General features: G+C 41.4%; 1 pseudogene; it reads right to left on the reverse strand.

The window, feature by feature from the left end:
* Positions 1 to 25,219, reverse strand: part of LOC135559833 (zinc finger CCCH domain-containing protein 11A-like) — a 45,306-nt pseudogene extending 20,087 nt beyond the window's left edge.
* Positions 25,220 to 25,541: the final 322 nt, after the last annotated feature.

The following is a 25,541-nucleotide window of genomic DNA, read 5'->3' on the forward strand; positions in this document are numbered from 1 at the left end:
CACTAGCTTTGTCAGGAGAAATGGGCCAAAATTCAACCAACTTATTGTGGGAAGCTTGTGAAGGCTCCCCAAATCGTTTGCCCCAATTAAACAATTTGAAGGCAATGCTACCAAATGCTAATTGAGTGTATGTAAACTTTTGACCCATTGGGAATGTGATGAAAGAAATAAAGCTGAAATAAATCATTCTCTCTACTATTATTCTGACATTTCACATTCTTAAAATGAAGTGGTGATCCTAACTGACCTAAGACAGGGAATGTTTACTAAGATTAAATGTCAGGAATTGAGTTTAAATGTATTTGGTTAAGGTGTATGTAAACTTCCGACTTCATCAGTACATACCGTATGTGCCTACAGTAGAAACGACAACACGATATACAGAAATAAGGAACTTGCTATCAAAGTAACGCACACAAGTCCAAAGTAATTATTTGTTTATACTGCTCAGTAAAGCCTCAAACATAAATTGTCCTCAACGCTGAAATTGGCAACTTCTATGTGAATTAATGAGGAGGCAGAACACACCTCAATTCAAACTTTTGTTAGAAAATAATCGAAAATGATTAGCAAACCTCCTTGTCCTGCCCAAAATGTGTCCTCTGAAAGTTCTGAGCTTGCCCAAGATACATAGAACTGATCCCATGGTTGGTGGGACACTGTTTGACCCTAATGGGCCATTCCGTGGTACTCCATATGTTTATTGCTGAACAAAGTCTTAGATCGAGAAAATAAGAGAAGCCTGGTAGAGAAAAAGCTTTCTGCAGATCCTGGAAGGAACACACAGTCCAAACCCTCATTATTTAACATCTCATTCAACACATGGATGTTCTTTCCTGGACAAACTGAAAGAAGTGAAGCGTTTGAAGTCTGACAACGAAAGACTGTTATTCCAGATCGAGGTCAATTGATTACATTTACATTCCGTTCCCATATGTTTGTTTATTTGTTCCCATACCCCCCAGGGTGTTCTTTAATAATAGGGTTTTTAGGTAAAGACAGGGATGATTTCTTCACCCCAGAAAACAGGAGGTTTTGTATTTGTGCAGGTTTAACAATTGACTCCTTAATAGCTCTCCAAGCAGCTTCGGATGGTGGGTCGAGCCATATTCTCAATGATCTCAGCTGAAAAGACCAGTAGTAACACTGACCTCCAGACAGTTTGAGCTGCTGAAGAGTAGTGAGTCGTGTTCTGGGCTTCTCATCTGGCATAGAAATGATCTACATGCTTTATCCAGTTCTTTAAAAAGGTTCATGGGAGGGGGCAGAGGAAGTGCACAAAAAAATGAAATGTGCATGTGGCAGAATGTTCTTCTTGATTACAGATGCTCTACCTTGTAGGGTCATTATGACAAGGGGCCCATTGAACTAGATTCTTCCTCATTTGATCCACCATGTCAGTATGATTGTTTTTGGCGGAGAGAATATGGGTAGAACATATGTTGAGGCCCAGATATGTGAATCCAGAGGACTGAAACTGGACAGGGAGTGTTGGGGTTAAATGCGCCAGCTTACTGGTATCATTTAGAGGCATTCAAAAGTATTTTGTCCAATTAGTGCTGAAATCATCAAAGACTTGCATGGCACTAGGTATTGAATTGGAAACATCCGAAATGAACGATCGTTTTTAAATGCGTCCGTTGGTACTTCAGATGTCTATAGGTTGGAATAAAATTGGGGGGGAAATGTTGTTGATTTGGTAGATGAGGTGCGTACTAAGCCCTCGGAATCTCTGATTGCATCTGTTGACGCAAGTCGTTCAGATTGGTTGATCTTCATCGCTAGTAATCTTCTCGGTCTGTCAGAGACCTCATTGTCCATTTTGTTGTCTTGTCCTTTAACTAAGAAACTCTGTTTTGGCATTTGCCAGAGTTATGTATTCTGCATTCGGGGCTGCAAGTTTCTTTGTCCTCTCCTCCAATCAGGATTCTTTCTGTAAGGATTCCAAAGTTGAAATTTCTTCCTCTAGATGATTTCTTATTTGGACCGTTCGTTGTTTATGAAGGTTGGAGGAGAATGAGGTGTAGCTGCCCCTTCACATAGCGTTTGGCCACTTGCCATAAATTACGAGGGTTGATATCAGGATCAGAGTTAAATACCATGAGTTCTTTGATTCCATCATTAAGGACCTTAAGAAAATCTTTATTTTGTAACAGGGAGGTATTGAAAAGCCATCTCTTATGACTTGGTTTGATTTGGGACAATTCCATAATGGATTTGATTGGACTGTGATCAGAGGAACATAGGAAGAAATTCAGTTTGTAATGAGATTCTTGGTCTTTTATTTATTTGGATCATCACCTCGATAAATCTTCCTAACCAGTACATAGTACATTCAATTCCATTGTATACAAAAACATTGTCTAGTGCAAAATTGCATCATGTCTAAAGTTTGTCCGACAAATTGATCTGTATCAATGTGCGGAATTACAATCTCATTTATAATGGAAATTATTCTAGCATCAATGGGAAATTAGCAATGTTGTAATGAAGGAGGGTGGGACTACATTGTTAAACTGTGTGTGGAGGGGGGGGGGGGGGGATTGCGATGATTGTATTTCTCTATCTTGGCCCTGGCAGCTTGCCCAACATCTGCACAGTGATGTAGTAGTGGTATATGAGGGTGTTGCAAGCGATGATGGATTATAGTCATTGCACAGGTACCCATGCACGACTAATGTGTATATAAGCAGGTGTTAACAGCTGCAGTGGGACTGTGTGTGTGTGTGTGTGTGTGTGTGTGTGTGTGTGTGTGTGTGTGTGTGTGTGTGTGTGTGTGAGCTCAATCATGTGGAAATTGTCCCACATTTCAATCTTGAGCGCTTGGACAATTCTGAATGAAGTTCCTCCCTCTGTGTTAAACTACTGCTACTCCACTGCTGCTTTAAAAAAATAAATGTTTAGCTAAAATTGATGTAGAAGAAAATGTGTCAGGTGCTCAAAGGGAAAGTGTGGCATTTCTTCTGACCCAGAATCAGTAGAACTCATGAATACCATTTGTAAGTCTCTGCATGCAGTTTGAAGGAAGTTGAAGGTGATTTCTTGAGCCATTGCTATAGCATAAATGCAATGACTGGAAGTCTACAGGAACAACTAGCATGCTAACAGTGTTGCACTATCCCTTCCAGTTTTGGCATTGAAGTCTGAGTTACATTAATATTAATATCATCCGTGCAAATCTCACTCAATGCATCGATTCAGTCAGTAAGAGAGGTATTGCCTCTCAAAGGCCAAATGGGTATATCAACATAAAATTCCATCCCCTTACTTACAGCACACTCTCACACAGGGAATGAGAAAACTTTAACAAAGGTCGAAACAGGGTCAACTTTATACTCCAACTTTTCTTGTTCATTCGTAAAAACAACTAACAGAATAGTATGAAGTTGGAACAACTGTGAAAAGTACAGTATTCACGGCACTCTCCATTTTGAGCTCTTTTAAGGTGTTTTGGCTTTCAGCTTGTTTTGGCTCCTCTCTCTTGGTTCCCCTGCCTCGCATCTCTCCTCACTATTGATATCTCATGCACATTGCACAGCACTCTGGTGTACCAGCGTTGTCTGTCTATGAAAAATTGATTTCTCTCGGTCCCCATCACCACGGTGATAGACAGCTTACCCCGCAGTACCGCAGTTCTGCCCTTGTAAGGATTTGTAAGAAGGTTCTCATGGCGACGGGCTAGAGCTGTGTGTGTGTGTGTGTGTGTGTGTGTGTGTGGCGGGGGTGGAGATGCACCAAGGCTCAGGCCGTTGCAATTTGTAGGGCTAAAGATTTCGCCTCAGCTGGGCCTATGAAATAGCTTCATATCTCCTTTTTCATGGTATGCTAATTTGGGTATGTGGAATATATGCTAAATGCTTTAAAAGCAGAGTATTACATGGCTAAATTAAAGCTTTCCAACTTTCCCCTAGTCAAATCTGCTGTATGCAGAATACTTTAAGGCTGAGTAGTATATGGCTAAATTAAAGCTTGCGAACATTCCTCTATTCAAACCTGCTATGTGCATCTTTATTCACTAGCTGGCACCTGCAGTGCTGACCTCATAAACCTATCCTATGGTGGTCAAGCGAGGACTCATTTACATGACCCATGCAGGGATTTCACACACAATATTTGGGAACGGGAAAGAGCTAGCTCCCCAGGAACTGGGGAGTCAACATTTTGTCGCCGTCGCCTCTTGACTACTTACTCAACTTCTTATCCCAAGGCAAAACTTAGGATACAGTTCAGTCTTTACAGATGAGATCCTCATGAGGTGAAAGAGCGCCACTGATCGCACCAGGCACATTTGTTATTGCTTATGAAAAGGACAAGAGGAGCATCCAAAATCTTGGTCCGAAAAAGAATGCTGTTCTATCGCACGTGCAATGATGTCCGATGGGGGAAAACAGTGTAGGTTGTTTGGAGTAACATCTTTGTTGTCGTAACGGTCGCAAATGGATGTGGCAGTTTGACCACTACGGATTCAAGGGAGCAGAGGTTACACTGGTAGCGCGGCTAAACCATTGGTCTCCCAGTGAAACTGTGTTTCTTCCTTAAGTCATTTATGGGGTCGTCAGTTGTTTGATTCTGTGTTCAGCAATTGCAACACTACTATACAATAATGACATGTTTGATACACTGTATCGTGCAAATCACATGTGTTGCCTCAGTGGCCCTTTCCCAAGACATGTGGTATTAGGTCTCCTTCCAGTGTCTACGATATAATAAAACATGATTCTATTCTATCCATACAGTTGTCGAGAGCAGGTCTCAAACGGAAGCTTGTCCATTTTGTTTCATTTGATCTAGATTATTGTCAATAATAATATCAATTGTGTACCTTTTCTTCAAACGATCCCATGTTGAGCCCCCATTAAAGCAGGAAGAAGCAACAACAACAACAGTCCTTTGTTGATATCTGCCTTTCCCTCGCATTAACATGGCTACTTTCTTTTGCCGAGGCAACAAGACACATTGTAATCTGCTGTGAAGTGTGTCGCCGCCAGGTTGAAGGGATTTGCTGGGTCCTTATCTTACCTTTGAACATGGCTCTGATTACAGACCGAGATCACAGACTGCTCTGGTAAACATCCCGAGGTATTGCAGACTTGTAAACAAATGTTGACAGAAAGTTAAACAAATGTTGTTGTTTTTTTGGTCATATTCAACTGTAGTTTAGCGTTTTAAAGCTCTGGGGGACATGCTGCTGTTGATTGTCTACAAAAAGAAGGACGAATTAAACAAATTGAGATGAAGATTAAGTTGCCCATAGACACTGATTTCAGGTCAGTGCTATGCCCCCATCTCTCTCTCCACCTCCATTTGGTAAAGGTTTGTTTCTTAGTAGGGGAAGCTGATCCAAGATCTGTGTGTGAGGGCAATTTTGAGTTCTATTTTTCCTGCCTGACAGTTTCCTTCTAGCCGCCAAGTGGGTAACACCAGGGCTAAAGCAACATGGTAATAAGATCTGGGGTTTCCGCTTGCTCCTTCACCCCGTCTCTCTTACCCGCACCCCACCCCCCATCCCTGTCTCTATTTTCCACCATTCCTTTCCACCCCCTCTTTCCCCATGTCTCTCTTTCTCCCCTTCCCTTTCTCTCGGTCTTGCATGTGCTTACAGTATTCCCAGGGGCCCCAGGGGCCAGAAGGGCCCATGAATTAGTCATGAACACGGGCCCCCCAGACTCTGTGATCATCACCAACCTGTTCCAAAATATGTCGCCCCGCCACCTCTTCCTTCCTCTCATCTTTCCGCATCCATAAACAATTAAAATATAAATAAATAAATCATTAGCAGCTACAATGAAACGCACACACACAACACATACCTCAGTGTCCAGTCTTCTTATTTATTTTGTATTCTTATGTATGTTGTATTATATTTGTTATTTTTCAAATTGCAATAATTACACAATTTTGTTTCCAGTTACATCCCTTCGGTGAGGAAAGAGGCACAGCGTTCCTATTCTTTGCTACCACCTGCCTCAAAATTCAACAAACACAAAGGAACTCAAACGTTCCTTTCCAACCAAAATGTTACAGTTAGCGGTTTTGATTGAATAGGGCTCAGAGTCAATCACACACACTAGGAGTGACTTGGGGGATAAGTGTTAGGAATCCATATTAGGAATATCGTCATTCCTCCTCAGACTTCTAAGCTCACCTAGAGCTCTATTTTAACAAGTCTAACGCAATGGTACATCATATTACTGGCGATAGCACTGTATGTCCAGGAGTGTCAGAAATATATTTGTTATTTTCACTGCTGGAATTATCGCCGCAATAGCTGGTGGTGAGGCGAAAAGGCCTGGTTTTGATGAATAAATTAATTGTAGGTGTGTCGAAGCTTTGCCCTTCACTGGCCAATCAGCTATGGCTAAATATGTGGTTGCTTCAAGTTATGTACACTATTTACAGCCTTTTGTTATCAACACTAATTTGAATGTTAGTCCGTTAAATAAATAGCCTACAGAAAAAGACAAACAAAATGTAGGCCTATCCCATATTTGCTAAATATGTTGAACATGTTTGCAGTCCGCATTGTTCTAAGTAGGCTAATTGCATGGCTTCAATATGAAATATATATATTTTTAAACATAGCATTAGCACTGATATAGGCCAACTGTAAATTGCATTATGTCTTAGCAATGTCAAACGTTGTCAATAAGCAAGATTAAATTGACAATTGATAAGACCTAAAAAGATGGTGAATAATTCTAATCAAATTCCAATAAAATGAAACAACTTGTTTTAATTAAATAGGCTACATATAAATATAGTTACAGGCATCATAATTGCTCTCCGTGGGCATATAATATTAAGACAGAGTAGTCGGACTATGAAGGGTTTTATGCACATCCAAACATTACACAAGAGCAGGAACTACAGTTGAAGTTGGAAGTTTACATACACCTTAGCCAAATACATTTAAACTCAGTTTCTCACAATTCCTGACATTTAATCCTAGTAAAAATTCCCTGTCTTAGGTCAGTTAGGATCACCACTTTATTTTAAGAATGTGAAAGTCAGAATAATAGTAGAGAGAATTATTTCTTTCAGCTTTTATTTCTTTCATCACATTCCCGGTGAGTCAGAAGTTTACATACACTCAATTAGCATTTGGTAGCATTGCCTTTAAATTGTTTAACTTGGGTCAAACGTTTCAGGTAGCCTTCCACAAGCTTCCCACAATAAGTTGGGTGAATTTTGGCCCATTCCTCCTGACAGAGCTGGTGTAACTGAGTCAGGTTTGTAGGCCTCTTTTCCTCACACGCTTTTTCAGTTCTGCCCACAAATTCTCTATAGGATTTCTATAGAATTTTAATTAAGGACTTTGTTGTCCTTAGTCAAGCCATTTTGCCACAACTTTGGAAGTATGCTTGGGGTCATTGTCCATTTGGAAGACCCAATTGCAAACAAGCTTTAACTTCCTGACTGATGTCTTGAGATGTTGCTTCAATATATCCACATAATTGTCCCTCCTCATAATGCTATCTATTTTGTGAAGTGCACCAGTCCCTCCTGCAGCAAAGCACCCCCACAACATGATGCTGCCACCCCCGTGCTTCACGGTCGGGATTGTTTTCTTCGGCTTGCAAACCTCCCCCTTTTTCCTCCAAACATAACGATGGTCATTATAGCCAAACAGTTCCATTTTTGTTTCATCAGACCAGAGGACATTTATCCAAAATGTACGATCTGTGTCCCCATATGCAGTTGCAAACCGTAGTCTGGCGTTTTTATGGCGTTTTTGGAGCAGTAGCTTCTTCCTTGCTGAGCGGCCTATCAGGTAATGTCGATATAGGACTTGTTTTACTGTGGATATAGATATTTTTGTACCTGTTTCTTCTAGCATCTTCACAAGGTCCTTTGCTGTTGTTCTGGGATTGAATTGCACTTTTTTTGCAGCAAAGCACGTTCATCTCTAGGAGACAGAACGCGTCTCCTTCCTGAGGGGTATGATGGCTGCGTGGTCCCATGGTGTTTATACTTGCGTACTATTGTTTGTACAGATGAACGTGGTACCTTCAGGCATTTGGAAATTGCTCCCTAGGATGAACCAAACTTGTGGAGGTCTGCAATTTTTTTTCTGAGGTCTTGGCTGATTTCTTTTGATTTTCCTATGATGTCAAGCAAAGAGGCACCGAGTTTGAAGGTAGGCCTTGAAATACATACACAAGTACACCTCCAATTGACTCAAATTATGACAATTAGCCTATCAGAAGCTTCTAAAGCCATGACATTATTTTATGGAATTTTCCAAAATTTTAAAGGCACAGTCAACTCAATGTAAACTTCTGACCCACTGGGATTGTGATACAGTGAATTATAAGTGAAATGATGTGTCTGTAAACAATTGTTGGAAAAATTAGGCATTGAGGCTTGTGGATGTCATAAATGTCCTAAACCCGTGACCATCACCACTCAGTCTAATGGCCTGGTCAGAGTTGGGCTATTGCCTGCTGTCCATCTCTCTCCCATCACAATAGAGGCGTAACGAACTGATAAGACTGGGGCTAGAGAATCTCTTCCTCTCTAGATGTGTCTGGCTTACTGTTGGGAGGGATCTTTAGTGTAGACCCCAGCTATTCATCTCCAGGATCATAAAGACCTAAAGTTTGTAGGCCCAATATTTCTAATTTCCACATTACTTTTGTCAACACATTCTATAAGTCAAAAGATGTTGTGTAAGAGGGCGGTTAATTTGTAAAAGGTAAGCAAATGATGATATTAATATGAATGGGATTTAGATTTATTGCATCTCATATTTTGCTTCTGTCCATTTCTTTCTGCAGACAAGGCACCAAACCCACACTCAAAGTTGACAACCTCACCATCGATGACACCATCGTCTCGCTCTTCCCCCTTGCATGCAACCTAGGTAATGTGTCTAATGTGTAACGTTAGCTCACATAATGGTCATTAAGTTACCCGGCTTGCTAACAGTAATTATTCTGAACTAACGTAACGTTAAGGCTGGACTTGTAAGCTATTCACAGAAGACCATATTTGAATCGTTTCAGAAAACTAGGCGTATGTCACACGTCCACGGGAGAGGCATTTGAACGTAAACAAATGTTTTATCAAAATGTGTTTTTTGGCAGAACTTCCTTCTGGAACATGTGAACTGTCATGTCCCTGTATGCCATCTGTAAATACGAATGAAACGTTTAAATTACGAGCCTAGTTGGTTTAGCCATGGAAAAAAACAGAAACCTTGCCACTAGCCATAATTGGCTGAGATAATGGATGGGCTGGATATGCCAAGACGTGAGTTTGGATTGGTCTGCCATGTAGCGTGCTTCTCTATAAGATGAGCTGCTCAGTATGTGTAGGTAATCCTTTCGAACGTTGCTTTTTTGAATGATTTCACAAAGAATTGCAAAGGTGTTGCTAATGCTCTCCACTTTCTGGAGGACGACCGTGCAACGCTGACTCTCTCTGACTCTGAAAATGAATCAGACGATGAGGAAATCACTGACTTGGCAAAACATTTTCACTGAACCAGACAGTGTAGAGTCTTCTGAAACGGTGAGAAACAGTGTTGTTGTCACAGAATAAATTGACTGAGTTTTGAAATCAGTGGAATACCAAGTGGAGGCATGAGAAGGAAAATATGCGAAGCGAGTCAAAAAGAGAACACACAAACGTTTGTTGTATAAAACACCTGTCTCCGGATTCAATTTAAGTGCAACCATGGCATACGTGACAGAGAGGGAGAAGCGTTCATCCATATATATATGGGTAAGAGAGTCTAGCTAGCTACATTTTGATATATATCTTTCTAATTTTGTCAGGAAGTCGTATTCATTGCAAGTTGCTGTTAGCTAGCTGGTTCGCTAGCTAACGTTGCATGTATGATCTGTTTAGTAATATTATTCGTATCTCAGAAAGCCATTTGCATTGTTAGTTTTTGCCTAATGTTAGCTAGCTAGCTAACATTGAACCTAGTTGATTAGCTTTAGCTACCTGCAGCTTCATGCATGGTAGTAACATTATGAATTGGGATTACGGTTCATTGTTTAGCTAGCTAGCTACATGTCTAAACAAAAGACTCCATTATGCAAGTAACCATTTCACTGTACTGTTTCCACCTTGTGTATTCTGTGCATGTGACAAATAAACATAGTTTTCATTGATATAGTGTGTGTTTACCAAAGACAGTAATGTGAAAAACAACATGTCCTGCACCAAAGTCAAATTAGGACATAACTTTTGGGCACAAGATAGTGTCAAAGTTCTATAATTCTCAGATAAAATGCCCTGCTTTTATTTTGTCACACTCACAACCGTAAACAATTTTCTGTAATTAGCCCGCCATTAAGTTGTAAATAATGATCTTGTTATGAGTTTATTAAAGCCAAAGACATTGACAGCTATGATATGGTCATTATTTGACCTGGTTAGCCAGCTAACTTAACGTTAGCTAACAAGCTAGAAACTAATAAAAACATAGTTTAGATTGACATATACTACATTAGTTTTGAAACAGATGTGTTTATTGGTGTTAAAGTACACCAGATATGCTATTTTGGACCACCATGCTGCTGATGTCATGCAGCCTATCATTTTTGTTTTTATACTTTTTCATAACGACAACACAATTTTCACGACGCCCCTGCAACAACTGTCTACAGACATGTCGATAGACGTAATATAATTATACCCTGATGAATACAGCTTGGCTGTCGAAACGTTGGTATTACATTTTTGCATCTGAGCTCCTAGAGTGTGCGGCTCTCTATTATTTTCAAGTTTCTATCCCGCTAGCCAGCACCTCGTCTTAATGGGTGTGCGTTTCTTTTTCTTATAGACGTAATATAAACCAGCCTTTAGTCTTGATATCTTTCGTTGTTTAGTACACTACAGTACTCACTCTGTCTAGCACGACTTCACATTTTAATCCTTAAAGAGATGGGTGGGGCTAAGGCTTGAGGGTGTGAACGATGCTGAATGGCTGTCGACAAAGAAGTAGGTGTACCAGAAACATTCAAGGGCCAATTTCTAAAAAGTAGGGTTTCAAGTTGATCAAGTTTCAAAGCGGAATGACTTTCCCATTGCTCCTCAACTGTAGTGTATGATAAACCATTTTCTAGCACTGAGTCCGTACTTTTATCCAAATGTAAAACACATCATTTCAAATGTTGCCGCATAAGACCGAATCGAGCCGGTCGGTCACATCTGTTTTTCACTGTATAACTATTTGAAGACCCAGTTGTAGAGTGTGTAGGGTCAGTGGTCACCAATCGTCCTCCTGGAGGTCTATTCTCCGGTATCTTTTCACCCCAACCATGACAACAGATTCCGCCAAACAACTTCTGGGGTGAGAAGCTGTAATTGTGTGTTTGTGCAATAAGTGCGCAATATTGCAACTCTTCCACTTTCCCTGTCAGGGGATGAGATTGTGGCTGTGTAGTGTATAGTAACTTCAGTGTTCAAGAAATCTGGTGATGACAATGTAAATAAAACCACTACTTCTTTATACTTTACCATCAATGACTACTCTATTGCTGCACAATATCTCCTGTCCGATTGTGTTTAGCAAACACCCTCTTACTTCCAACATGTCATTTTTCCTCTCAATATCTTCCAGAGCTTGAGCACATGTAAAACAACAACTTGAAAAGATACTTATGTCATGATTTTGAAATGTCATTTTAACCTTGTTTTACGATCTGTTTATTATGTTATGTAAATAACTCACAATTTATGAGAATTTATGAGAATTTATGAAGAATGACAACCTTTCATTGTCGTCTGGTTTCTTTATTTTGCTTTCAACAACAGAAAACTGTCATGACTGTCCTGTGAGCATCACAATGGGTAAGATCAGCTTAGCAATGGCTGATAGTAACCAGAATTTCTCCCACCCGCATAGGGGAGGATGGAACTGGTGTGGGGGGTTCTGATGCCTCCACAACCGGTCGTAAGTTAAGCATGAGAGGACTCTCTCTCTCTCTCTCTCTCTCTCTCTATCCTCCAGTATTAGCTAAAGGAATGTCCCTTTCTTTCCAGAGACTTTTGCCCGCACAAAACTCTAACGTCCAAAAAGTGGATAATGGAACAATGATTCTAACATAAAGAATGTGGTGAATGGTCAGTGGGGAGATATGGAAACTAATGTCATATGGTGAATTATTTTGTGATGTTGTAAAAAAATCTTATGGAGGAAATACTATAACTTGGAAAGTATGACCATTACAGGCAGTGGTGGTTCTAGCTTGCATGGCTCCCTGGGGGAACCTCCCCCTTCAGCACACCCCCCTGCCAACAAAAAAGCACCATTCTGCACTAACTGTAATTTTTATTCAGACATTTGGAACAACACAAATAAATAATCTAATCATAACATTTAAAACTATATGAATATATAAATATACACAAAAATAAGACTCCTAAATATCAAAAACAGGCTGTTCTGGGACCTGTCTGAATCTTCTGATAACCTATTGAAAACAGTACAACAATGATATAGCAAATGAAGATGCAGAATGTATTTTGATGACTCAACAAAGTAGCCTATGTACCTGTGAAAGATTGTCACTTTCAGGATCTGACTCCAGCTCCAAATGACAAGTTGACTACCATGTGCCTTTGTTGTTGTCTTTTTGAATGGGTAAGGGGGTGGACAGTAGACGATTCTATCAGCCAATCAGGGCTGAGCATTTCAGTGGCCCAAGGAGGCTCATGGAAATAAATGATACAAAATATATTTTGGAGTTATATTAAATAAATAAAACACAGCGATTGATTAGGCATGGAGGTAAGTTAGAAAATATGTCATACTGGAAACCCAGTAAGTTACCGTTTTATTTTGGTTTCTTTCTGTCTCTAAATAAACACTCTGTCTTTCAATCTCTCCCAAACGATCTTTCCCCTTGTGAGTATGTTTCTCCTCGTCCATATAGTCTCGTTCCAAACCCTAGGTGAGCAAGCTGTGTGAGTCCACAGTCAAAGTACAGTACAGAAATACACACATCTGAAATGACAACAGATGATGAATTCAGAATACTTCTTCTACCTCTTCCTTCTACAGACTCTCTCTTTCTCATTTCCCCCACTTCTACTCTGTCCTCATACACCAACTTCATCTGTCTGTTTCACTCAATCCCAGAGTTTAATCTTCCTCTATGCACTCACTCGTTCTGTGTTAAATATTCAGCACTTGTATTATATAATAGCTGCAGTAGATCCACTAAAAGCCCATGTGAACATTGCACACTATACCAGATGAGTAATGATAGCACTTCTACATATTCAGTAGTGGTTTCATTGTACAGAGCTACTCTCTCTAGACGAAGCTGTTGACCTTTAGATGTAGTGTGCAGTACTTCTCAGCCCATCATAATGTCTGTATATCTTTAAAACAGCATGACCAATGGTAATTTCACGAAACTGCTGTATGGTGCCCATTTTAGGACACCCTCAAGCCTCACCCCTCCTTGAGATGTTGACCGACTCAATGAGTGCGAGGCTTGAGGCTGAGGGTGTCCTAAAATGGACACCAAACTTCAAAACACGGATATTCAGAATCTATTTTAGGTTGTTGCCAAAGTACATTTCCTCTCAAATCAATTCAGGGATTGTCCTGGACATGGAATTCTGATTGAATAGAGACTTGTTTGACCGTACAGTGTTTTCTTGCATTCCTGAATGGATTGTAGTTTAAATGAAATGTATTCCGCTGCATACTGTAACATTGTAAGGGAGATTGGGTGTGGCTGTCTCAATTGATAGGCCTACCCCAGTCTACTGCCAAATGATTATATGACCCATCCACACGAGTGGGCACTATGGATAAAGTCTGTGTAGTCGGAGTAAGACTAGGGCCAGAAGTCAGTGAATTGCAGATAAAGGGATACCACATTTCAGGTTCACTCAGAATGGCATCACTATCCAATGATTATCGGCAAAAGTGTGTTGGGGTATAACAGTTTTAACAGTTTTAACACTTCGGAATAAGAGGGTAAACATTCTCACAGTGAACTTGTAGTGCAGTTTTCCTTCATTTGTGATTGATTGAATTTGTGTCTTTATGGCTGCGTTTATAAAGGCAGCCCAATTCTGATATTTTGCCCAATTAGTGGCAAAACATCTGATCTGATTGGTCAAAAGATCAATTAATGGCAAAAAAATATCAGAATTGGGCTGCCTGTGTAAACCCAGCCTTAGTAGTCTGCTGAAAAGCGGATCTATTCTGAAAGTCCAGGTTGTTTTGGAGCGTGCTCCGGTGGCAGACGTGTCCTAATGAATGAGGTGTGGAGGAACAGCTGAGCCTCAGAGGACAGAGGGGGGTAGAGGAGCAGACGGTTGCCAGGAGGGTTGGCTCTTTGTCGGGAAGAGGGACAGGAGGAGGGATGGGAGGATGGAGGGTTCCAAATCTCTCTCAGGCTTTTTCCAATTCACTAAATCAGGTCCTACCTTGCCTCCTCTCCTTCATGACCAGGTGAAAGCCAGCCCAACGATGAGCCTCCAAGTATTTTCCAATCAGTGCAGATAAAGGGGAGGAGACGAGGAGAGGGCAGAATTTTAAGCAGTCGAGATGAAGCCGTTCCCTCTCTCTGGTTTACTCTTCCTTTCTCTCTCTCTTTCCTACTGTTATCTACCCAAACATTGCCCACATTTTTCTGCCTTTCCTTCTTTCTCAATGCCACCATTAATGTTGCCAGAAAGACGCCTAGCATGGGTCATGTGCCAGGATAGTCTCATGTGGTCCCATACCGGGATAGATGGTGTCAAACGCAAACATCGGTGCAGCATGCCAAGCACAGAGCGTGGTGCTGTGGCATACCTAATGACTTAAGAGAAACGCAAGCATATGCCCGCTTACATTTCAGCCCCCAACCGAGTCCTGGTTAAATCCCTATAAGATGCAAAAAAAATGGTTATTAAAGACAAGAAAGTGATTGTGATTGTGTTGAATTCTGTTTGGGAAATAAAGATAGACAGGGCTTTAAAAAGGTAGCTGTAATATTTCATTCAGTACAGAAATATGTAGGCGGCTTAACTTACCTTGTAAATTATACCAAGACACCCCTTTCTTTGGACAAGCTGTGTTTTCAAAACTGTAATATTTATATGAATTATCATGATTCCCAGGGATACACGACATCCTGAAATATATATAGATATCTTTAATCGAAAGAATACTATATTTCTCTTGATGGAGTGATGCTGGATGCAAAGTAAAACATGGCTCAACTTACCCACTCTCCCCTAAGTACTGACCGACATGCCATTCCATTCATAACACTCAGGGAATTCTCCATCTGCAGTGTCCTATTGAGGTATAGATATTACGCAAAAGAGAGAAACACCAGACAGAGGAAATTTAGCGAAAGGGAAAAGAGGGAGGATGCAAGATGTGGGGAAAACAGGGAAAACAGAGATTGGCAAAGGAAGAAAAAAAGAGTGAGAATTAGTGAGCGAGAGACAGAGAGAAAGCGAGAGACAAAAGAGATGGAGACGGCGAGAATGAGAGAAAGCGAAAGAAAGATAAAAGTTTGAGAGAGAGAGAAAGACGTCGAAATAGAGATGGACAGACAGACAGAGAAAGGAGGTAGAAGTAGAGAGAACCTACTGCCCGACACGCAGGCTTTCAGTGTCAGCCTTGCCTCTGGCAGCCAGTTACAAAGGCGCTTCCCCATGTAGGAACAAGCAATTACAGTGGCCTACAGGGCAAAGACACCCTTTAATGAAGCTTTAACTGAAGGGCTCTATCTCCATCGAGCCTTGTACGCTCACACAGGTGAGGAGTGCTATAGCGAAGGTCCGAGAGCATAGAAATGGGGGTCAAAATGAAATATATTTTCAGAGTACGAGAGGAATTTGTATGATTTTTTAAAGAAGATAAACCACTATCGATTGTCTGTGATATAACCGCAAAAGACACGGATGGCTCCCCTATTACCTCACTAATCTCCGACATTTCCTGACCCCAAATTCCATTCATTCTTTCTTGAGGGAATTCCATTTCAATTTCTATAGCAATTACATGACTTCCAACACACACAAGCCTGCACATAAGCACAGACGCAGATGCATGCACACACACAGTCTTGACTCCACTTTCCCAGTGGAAGGCCAGTGGCCGTGGGGGACAGGGGTGGAAGGAGGTTGGCCTGGGTTTGGTTGCTGTGACAACCCCATTCTGACAGAGTGTCAATACAAAGCAATTTACAAGCACATGAAAAATCGACCCCAGGTAACAGGCAATTTCTCTGCTCCGTTGGCTCGGCAGGGGGAAATCGCCTCCAAAGAGTGGGAAGAGGACACAGACAAAGCCTGCTTTGTGATAATGATAATGATGACGATGATGATGACTCACTCGGTACGAGGGGTTAGACCGGAGGATCAGGGGAAAAGAAACAGAGATAGAGAAAGGAACAGGTAGAGGCAGAGTAGATAGACAGAAAGAGAGAGATTGGGGTGTTGATGGAATGCTCTGTGTTCCGGTGTTTCATCCCCGTCTCTGGGCAGTGGTGTGTGCATAGTGGTGTGGCCAAGGGGCCACAGGTGAGGATAGAGATAATGACCTCATTCCTCTTCTCACACACACAGACACTCTCTCGGAGACCACTCCATTCATCAACACTTCCCCTTTATCCCTCTCTCTCTCTCTCTCTATCGCTACCTCTCGCTATCCATCTGTCCGTCTCTCTCTCGGTCTATCTCTCCCCTCTATCTCCACCTCTATTCTCTGTCTTTCTCTCTCTCCGCCTCTATCCTCTGTCTCTCGCCATCTGTCTCTCTCTCTGTACATCTCTCTCTCCACCTCCGTCCCATGTATCTCTCTCGCTGTCTATCTCTCCCTCACTCCACCTCTATCTCCCCACTTCTATCTCAATCACTCTTGAAAAACTAAGGGTCACCTAAGGTCACCCTCACCTAAGCAAACAGACAAGAACACGCACAAGGTGATCGATCAAGACAGAGGAACTTTTATAAAGTTTTATCCAGCTGAGAACTGAAAATCTGAGTTTTATCAAGGTCGGTTGTCTGTTGACAATTCACAGAAAGTTTGTCCTGCTGTAATAGTCCATTTCAAGTTTGATGACATTGTATATTCTCTCTCTCCATTTGGATGACATTGCATAATTCCCATATTACTAACTTAGTCATATGAAGAAATTAAGTCCATAATTAAGTCCAAACTCCAGAATGCCACAAGTGAATAGTATATTGGAAATTATTTTGCCCCGGGTCATATTCATTTGGCACGAAACAGAGGAAAACAGACTAAAACAGGATGGGACTACCTGAACTTGTCCAACAAGAAACAGTTTCCGTTGATTAATATTTGAAACATTTTGCTAGTGTGTGCCCTGATGAATACAACCCAGATTTCTTCCCCTCTTTCCTTCCTCCCTTCCTGTTTTGCTCCTCTCCTCCTTTTCAAGGACACCCTCCCTCTCTCCTGGTTCATGATGGCCTGTTACCTCTTTCCCAATGGGCTTCTACAGGAGTGTGTTGTGATGAATTGATGATGTGGCTCATTTAGGATGCACAATGTAGGCCAGAGCCAAGGGAGTGTGTGTGTGTGTGTGTGTGTGTGTGTGTGTGTGTGTGTGTGTGTGTGTGTGTGTGTGTGTGTGTGCGTAATTTCCTTCTCACAATTCAAAGACGCAAGGGGGCATGTCGAGAACGCAGAGGATAATGTTGAGCGCATGGAGAGAGTTGAGAGTTGAGATAAAAATATGGAGGGTGCAGAGGATCATGTTGAGGAGCTGAGAGAGTAAAGGCTTCTGCACGCTTCGGTTTGGCTGGTGCCTAGATTAGGTTCAAACAAGTGTGCTCGCATACTCCCTTAAAAGATTTACGCTTGAAAAACAAGAAAAAGCAGCAATAGTACTGTTGGGTCTTTTTAAGACGCCAAAGCCAGTATACACTTCCTCAAAATAGTCCGAATTCATCTCAGATAACTCAAGAAATCTGTCAATCATTTTGACATTTTTGCAGAGGAGATTTTAGAAGTGCAATTTTACATTAACTAAGATGTTTGATGCAGTATTTCTTACAAAATGTCTTCACAATATATGCACAAACTCTTCTGGATGGGAACCATGCGAAACACCTTTAAGAGTTCAGACTAAAATGTTGTTTGGAATGGAGCGCATGAAATGAAGTGTTGAGCAGACATTTTCCCTGCTGGAAGATGTGCTTAGGGATGTGGTGGTCATGACATTTTGTCAGCCTTTGATTGTCATGCAAATACCTGCCAGTCTCTCAGTAATTGACCGTTAATTAACATAAGCAGGTTTAGCATATCTGGCTTCCACGCATAGCCTACAAGCCACTAATGCGGACCTTTGGTAGTTCTACATTTAAAAAATTCTAAAAGTCTAAAAAAGTCCATTTAATATAGCCTACACCATCATAATAAATCCATTATTTATTTCAGACAGGTCTAAAGAAACATGATATGAAGAAAATGTAGCCTATTTCAGAAGAACAGAACAGCATATTCTGAGACAACCCTATGTATGCTATGCCATACAGCTGTGGGCTGCACTAGTTCATTTAGCAGGCAAGATTTGTTTATAATTCCCCGTGACATTATTTTATAGTAAGAACAATACAATTTAACACAGCGAAATCAAATCTGAAAGATATTTTTCACAAACGGTTTGAGAGGGATTGTGCACTATTCTGAGCGGTTAACAAAGAACGAGGTCCTCCTATGTACTTAAATTGGAGTTGTTAATGCAACTTTAGTTGTGATACAAACGTTAGACTATATGTTATGGTTTATAATACATTCTAAGGCTGCATGATGCAACTCCAATTACTTTACTTGAAAAAAGTCACATGAAAGACAAGCTCTCTGCTGTTTCTTGAGAAAAGGCTGCACACTCTTCATCAGTCTCTCATTCACAATTTGACAACCACTTGATATTATTCCCACCTATAAGACCTATTCTCAATTTAATCTGGTCTTTACATATAGCCTACTAATATACACTGAACATATTACCAAACATTAGGAACCCCTTCCTAATATTGAGTTGCACCTCCTCCTTTTGCCCTCAGAACAACCTCAATTCGTCAGGGCACGGACTCAACAAGGTGTCGAAAGTGTTCCACGGGAATGCTGGCCCATGTTGTGTCAGGTTGGCTGGGTGTCCTTTGGGTGGTGGACCATTCTTGATACACACGGAGAACTATTGAGCATGGAAAAACCCAGCAGCCACACAGTTCTTTGACACTAACCATGCGCCTGGCACCTACTGCCATACCCTGTTAAAAGGCACATAAGTCTTTGAATGGCACACATACACAATCTCTGAATGGCACACATACACAATCCATGTCTCAATTGTCTCAAGGCTTAAAACCCTGTCTCTTCCCCTTCATCTACACATTTGTATTTTTTTTGTCCCACAGAAGAGGGGGAAAAAATCATCCGTAGCCTGCACTCCAATAGCGAAAGTAGGGTACTTGCGCTTACTTTTGTAATATGCCAGGTAGGCCATACTGTTTGTAAAGCGTATTAATGTGCTTAATTTTAAGAATTGAGCAATAAAGATAGCAGCACGAGAAAGCAGGGATCCGCTTTTAAATAGCAGCCAGTCAAAACTCTGCTTTCACATGCGAATGCGCAATGGCTGGGCTTACGTTTCACTAGGCTTTGTAGGCTATGGGCTCTCAAACTGTGTTCCAGGGAGTCTTGGGTCTATAGACTACGTTTGGAGTTATTTGATGGCTTTAGTTGTGATATGAACCTTATCAAAACATATAGGCCTACGGGCAAGGCTACAGGATGCATTTAACTATGATTTAAAAGTCACCAAAGTAAAACAAATGGCTGTTTATTGCCTTAGACGGCACACACTGGGCATCATTCACAAGTGATACTACTCAACCATCAGACTATTGTCAATTTAAGCTCGTCTTTACATATACTAAATAATATACGTGTGAAATCAGTTTTGATTTAGAATGGACCATTAACTGTCAGGAACAGGGTAAAAAAAAAAAACATGTCATCCTACGCACTTGAATAGTGAATGGAGCACACTAACCACAGTTAATGATCATGCCAGCCAGGTAGGCTAAACAGGTTGTAAAGCGAAGCAATGTGCTTCATATTAGGAAAGTTGTGAAATAAATATAGTAGGCCAAGCCTATAGAAAGCTGATGTGATCCTTCTCTTTTTAATAATAGACGCCATCAAAACTATTTTCTCACGCAATTGCATAGCCCATAGAAATGTTGCGCAACATTGGCATATAGGAACATTTATTTCAGTCCATGCATTAACCAGCTATGAGGAGCTGGCTCGCCTGCACAACAGGTGATCCTATTCTACACAAACTCTGAATGCCAGGGCCCTCATGATGCGTTTGATTTGATGGGCTACTAATGACCATCCGAGGTATTAAAGCGCAGTTTTGGCAAAACCTACTTATTGTAACTCAGAGGTCATGTGGAATTTGACTGCTGGTCATGACCGGTGACTGCCGGTCATGACCGGTGACTACCGGTGTAGCCGTAATTCGGTCATGGTAACATCCCCATCTGCACTCTCTAGAAATTCCCTTGTGCTCACGGGATATCATATCACATCAAATCAAATTTGATTGGTCACGTACACGTTTAGCAGATGTTATTGCGGGTGTAGCGAAATGCTTGTGTTTCTAGCTCCAACAGTGCAGTAATATCTAACAAGTAATATCTAACAAGTAATATCTAACAAGTAATATCTAACAAGTAATATCTAACAAGTAATATCTAACAATTTCACAACAATACACACAAATCCAAAGTAAAGGAATGGGATTAAGAATATATAAATATTTGGACGAGCATAGTCGGAGCGGTATAGACCAAAATTTAGTAGAATAGAATTGAATACAGTATATACATATGAGATGTAATGCAAAATATGTAAACATTATTAAAGTGACCAGTGTTCCAGTATTAAAGTGGCCAGTGATTTCAAGTCTCTGTATATAGGGCAGCAGCCTCCAAGGTGCTTCTGATGGCTATTTAACCCAGTCTGATGGCCTTGAGATAGAAGCTGTTTTTCAGTCTCTCGGTCCAAGCTTTGATGCACCTGTACAGGCAGTGGCTTAGGTAGTTGTCCTTGATTATCTTTTTGGCCTTCCTGTGACATCGGGTGATGTAGGTGTCCTTGAGGGAAGGTAGTTTTCCCCCGGTGCTCTCTACAATGGCATGTAACTCAAATGTTATTGGCAGGCTTATTGACCAAAGTTAGCACTGCTTTTTGTTACAATGCCATTGATTGGCTAGCTAAATGGTAGGTGGAACCCATATGACGTGGTGTTTCCATCACCAGGTAGCTAGCCAGTAGCCACATTGCAACATGGGACTCCCAGCAAGGCACTTCTTCTCAGGTAAGAAAGCTAGGTAGCTAATTAAGCCTAATGCTATTTCAATGTTTTGATTATTTCATTTATGTAAAGATCTGCCAGTGGATATCTGTAATAGTAGACTCAGTAATTCCAGTTTAACTATGTATAGCTACTATAGCTACTAATGTCACACATTGCATTCATCCTAGCTACTGTACTATCAACTGGCTTGCTATATTAGGCAGCTCTAGATGCAAGGGGAAAACCAATATATTTACATTATCTATAAAGATTATTTTAAAACCATTAGGTAGCTAGCTAGCTTAAATGCGATAGAATCATGATCAGGCTCATGCTGTCTTGTCTGTTTCACTGCAGTTTAAGCCTGATTGATGATCTAGCTAGCTAGGTTGAAACTGCTGGGGAAGAGCTAACTCCCACCATCAGATGAGTTAATCAATCTAGCTAGCTAATGATTTTAGGAAACAAAAACTATATATTTGCTAGCTATACTTTGAAAACTTGCTACTGACTATTGAACACATATTGCCAAATGAATTCGTTCCCCTGACTGTTTATTTATGAATTGGTAACTGAAAAAGTAGCAAAGAGGCTATTGTTTTGGTACAATTTGGCTGATAAAGAATAGGCTTGTACGTGTACACATTTGTGTTTCATTGGTTAGCGAAGTTATTGACTGAATAGGCACATTGTTATTCGTGTTTTTGTCGTCATTGCATTTCAGGTGGAGAGGGAGTAAGATCACTAGAGAGGAGCATGCTGACAGACCAGGAAGAAAGCTGTGGTTGCACAGCTGAGGTATTACAGTAAATGCTTATGAACTGAATATGTTGTGTATTTTGATCATTTTTTTCATTGGTACTTACAAAAAAGTTTGGATTGTTCAGCAACATGGGCAGTAAACGCTAACACAGCTAGTGATGAAAGGTGTGTCACAGAGGTGATTATGTATCTATTAGAAGCTGTCCCCATACATTGCATTATATGCCCAGAACCTATTTCACCTGGTACGGGTTTCACAGAGACAAATATAAGGTGTGCACGTCATTCGCCCCTGGTAACTCCTCCCCATGTTGATCACAAAAGTAATTCATTGATGCATCACTGATTGGGACCTGGGAGATGCCTGCACTTGTTCTTTATTAAAAGTGAACGCCAGAAGCAGCAACCTGTCAATGTGACTGCAGAGCCGGGACCGAGGCGACAGAGAAGAACACGTGCAGTCACAGCAGCAGACCAGGACCAGTGTTGAAACGGAGAGAGAAGGCCTTGATGGGAAAGCTAAGTACCTCTCTATACCCAACTCTAACTCCAGAGCTGTATTCAGACATTCTCTATTGTGTTGTGTGCTACGCACACATGCCAGTGTGGATTGAGCATGTTTTTTTGATGTGCTGCTCTAGAGTTCCATGGCCCAGCAGACTCACCTGGCGACAAGGGAAAAGACTCGTTCTTTTTTAAAATTCGTCTGGGATACCTTTAGAGTGAGGAAAGAGCGTGAGTACAGTAAATCCAACCAGTGACCCTTGGATCTATGCTATATCACACAAATGGCCAGAATGAAGGTGCACAGTTATACTACTGCGAGCGAAGCCAACTTCTCTGTGCTCTTCGAGAGATTGCAGGTAGTTGGTCAGAAGGCTTTGGAGGTCCTTGGAATATTCTGTCTCTGTAGCACCTGGAGAGAGATGGATAGAAGTACCGAGTGTGCTTGAAAGAAAGAGAGCAAGAGAGTTAACACGTAACAAGGATTATTACATTGTCGATTATTGAGGACTATAAGGGGTCCTTCAAATCAGACAAATGGGTGTGTAAACGACGCAGCGACTCAATGGTTTTCAAAGGGAGGAGTGTGTTGGGAGGCTCTAGCCTTGTGTTGCGCTGTCCTTCAGAAACGTTTCAAAGGAGACGTGTCCATCATGCATGATGATGTATATGGGTAAACTAGTCTAGCTAGCTACATTTTCAGATATGACAGGTTTCTAATTTTCACAGAAGGTGGTTTCAATTCAAGCTAAAGTGTACTGTTAACTAGCTAACTAACATTAGCTGGCTGGCTGGCTCCCTAGCTAACATTATGTGTATGATGTTATTATTCATATCCCAGAGCCGTTTGCTTTTCTAGTTAGAGCCTAATGTTAGCTAGCTAACATTGAATCTGGTCTGTTAGCTCCCAGCAGATTCATGCAGGGTAGTAAGTACATGATTTGGCACTACGTTCATTGTTGTTTAACTAGCTAACGTTAGCTGGCTGGGTGGGGCTAAAGCTGAAGAGGGTGTGAACGATGCTGAATGGGTGTAGACAAAGAAGAGTGCTTCACTAGATACCAAAACATTCAAAGGCCATTTTCGCAGAAGTTAGTTTACAAGTTTATCAACTTTCGTAGCAGAATTCCTTTCCCATTGTTCCTCAAAAATGCAGTGTGTGATATACCGTTTTGTAGCTCTGAGCTATCCCATGTAAAAAACATAATTTCAAATGTTGCTACTTAAGACCAAATCCAGGTTGTGAGTCACAAATGTACTGAATGTGTCAACCTCCAACCAAACCACACTTATTTCATCTGCTTGGTTGTTTTCCACACTTGGCTTTGCTCGCTCTCTCAACATTCTCATCTTTCTAATTGTTACTCTTTCTTCTTGTCAATTATCCCTCTCCCCCTCATATTTTCCCTCTGCTCCACTTCTCCTCCCTTTCCCTACTGTATCCCTTATTACACACTTATTCATGGTCCCCCTGTCTTCTCTCACCCTCACTCCCCTATTATCTTTCTCCCCGTCTCAGCTCTTCTTTCATTCTCTCTCGCTCTCCCTTGTCCCAGATTCATACCTATTCCCTCCCAGGAGCGGACTGGGACCAGAAAACATCCCTGGCATTTCTAACACACCAGACTATTTTTTCCCCCTTAAGGCCCCCTCACAAGTCCATTTTTTTCCTTGAGGCCCCTATTATTTTCCAGATAACGATATTTTTACCCCCCCAAAAAATCCAATTTAGACAGGCTACAAATGGGCTCGAAATGCCAGATGGTCACTCCGCTCCTGTTCTCTCCTCTCTCTGACATTTTCTCTCCATATCCCTCTTTCTCTCCCCCCTCATCTTATCTACCAGTACTGCATCACACACACACACACACACACACACACACACACACACACACACACACACACACACCCTAGTGTTGCAGTGGTGTTAACCAGTGTGACTGAACCAGCATCTTCTTCAGCTCCATTACAGTGAAAGTGAGTGATCTCGATATGTCTCTTTGCATTTACAACCCCTCTCCTCTTTAGCACTGGAACACTTAGCAAAATAAACAGCACGCCTGCCATTCCCTTTCAACAGAGATTCAAGTATGTGTGTCCGTCTGTCTGTCTTACTGCACATCAGAGCAGAAATGTGTGTTTGTGTCTCAATGTGTACTTGACAGGTGTGTGTGGCGTAATTTCCATCTCACAATTCGAAGGAGCAAGGAAGCATGTCGAGAACGCGGAGGATAATGTTGAGTGCGTGGAGAGAGTTGAGAGTTGAAAATGTGGAGGGCGTAGAGGATTGTGTTGAGGAGCTGAGAGAAAAAAGGCTTCCTCATGCTTTGGTTAGGCTGGTGCCTAGCCTAGGTTCAAACAGGTGTGCTTGCATACTCCCTTAAAATTGACTAAGATGGTGCCGCCAGAGAGGGCCGCCTCGCTTCCAGTCCTTAGGAAACTTTGTAGTATGTTTTTTTAAAAGTATTATTTCTTACATTGTTAGCCCAGAAAATCTTTACTTTCATTACATACAGCCAGGAAGAACTACTTTCCAGCAATACAACCAAGAATACGATTTTCCCGAAGCGGATCCTTTGTCCGAACAACCCAGAGCATCTGAACTTATTCCAGAGGCTGTTCACCCGTGACCGCATGGCCATGCACGCCTCCAACTCAATCATCAAGTTTGCAGACAACAGTAGTGGGCTTGAGTACCAACAACGACGAGACAACCTACTGGGAGGAGGTGAGGGCACTCGGAGTGTGGTGTCAGGAAAACAACCTCTCACTCAACGTCAACAAAATAAAGGAGATGATCGTGGACCTCAGGAAACAGCAAAGGGAGCACCCCCCTATCCACATCAAAGGGACAGGAGTGGAGAAGGTGGAAAGTTAAGTTCCTCTGTGCACAGATCATGGACAAACTGAAATGGTCCACCCGCACAGAGTGTGGTGAAGAAGGCGCAACAGAGTCTC

This window comes from Oncorhynchus nerka, linkage group LG15 (assembly GCF_034236695.1).
Source record: "Oncorhynchus nerka isolate Pitt River linkage group LG15, Oner_Uvic_2.0, whole genome shotgun sequence".
NCBI lineage: Eukaryota > Metazoa > Chordata > Actinopteri > Salmoniformes > Salmonidae > Oncorhynchus > Oncorhynchus nerka.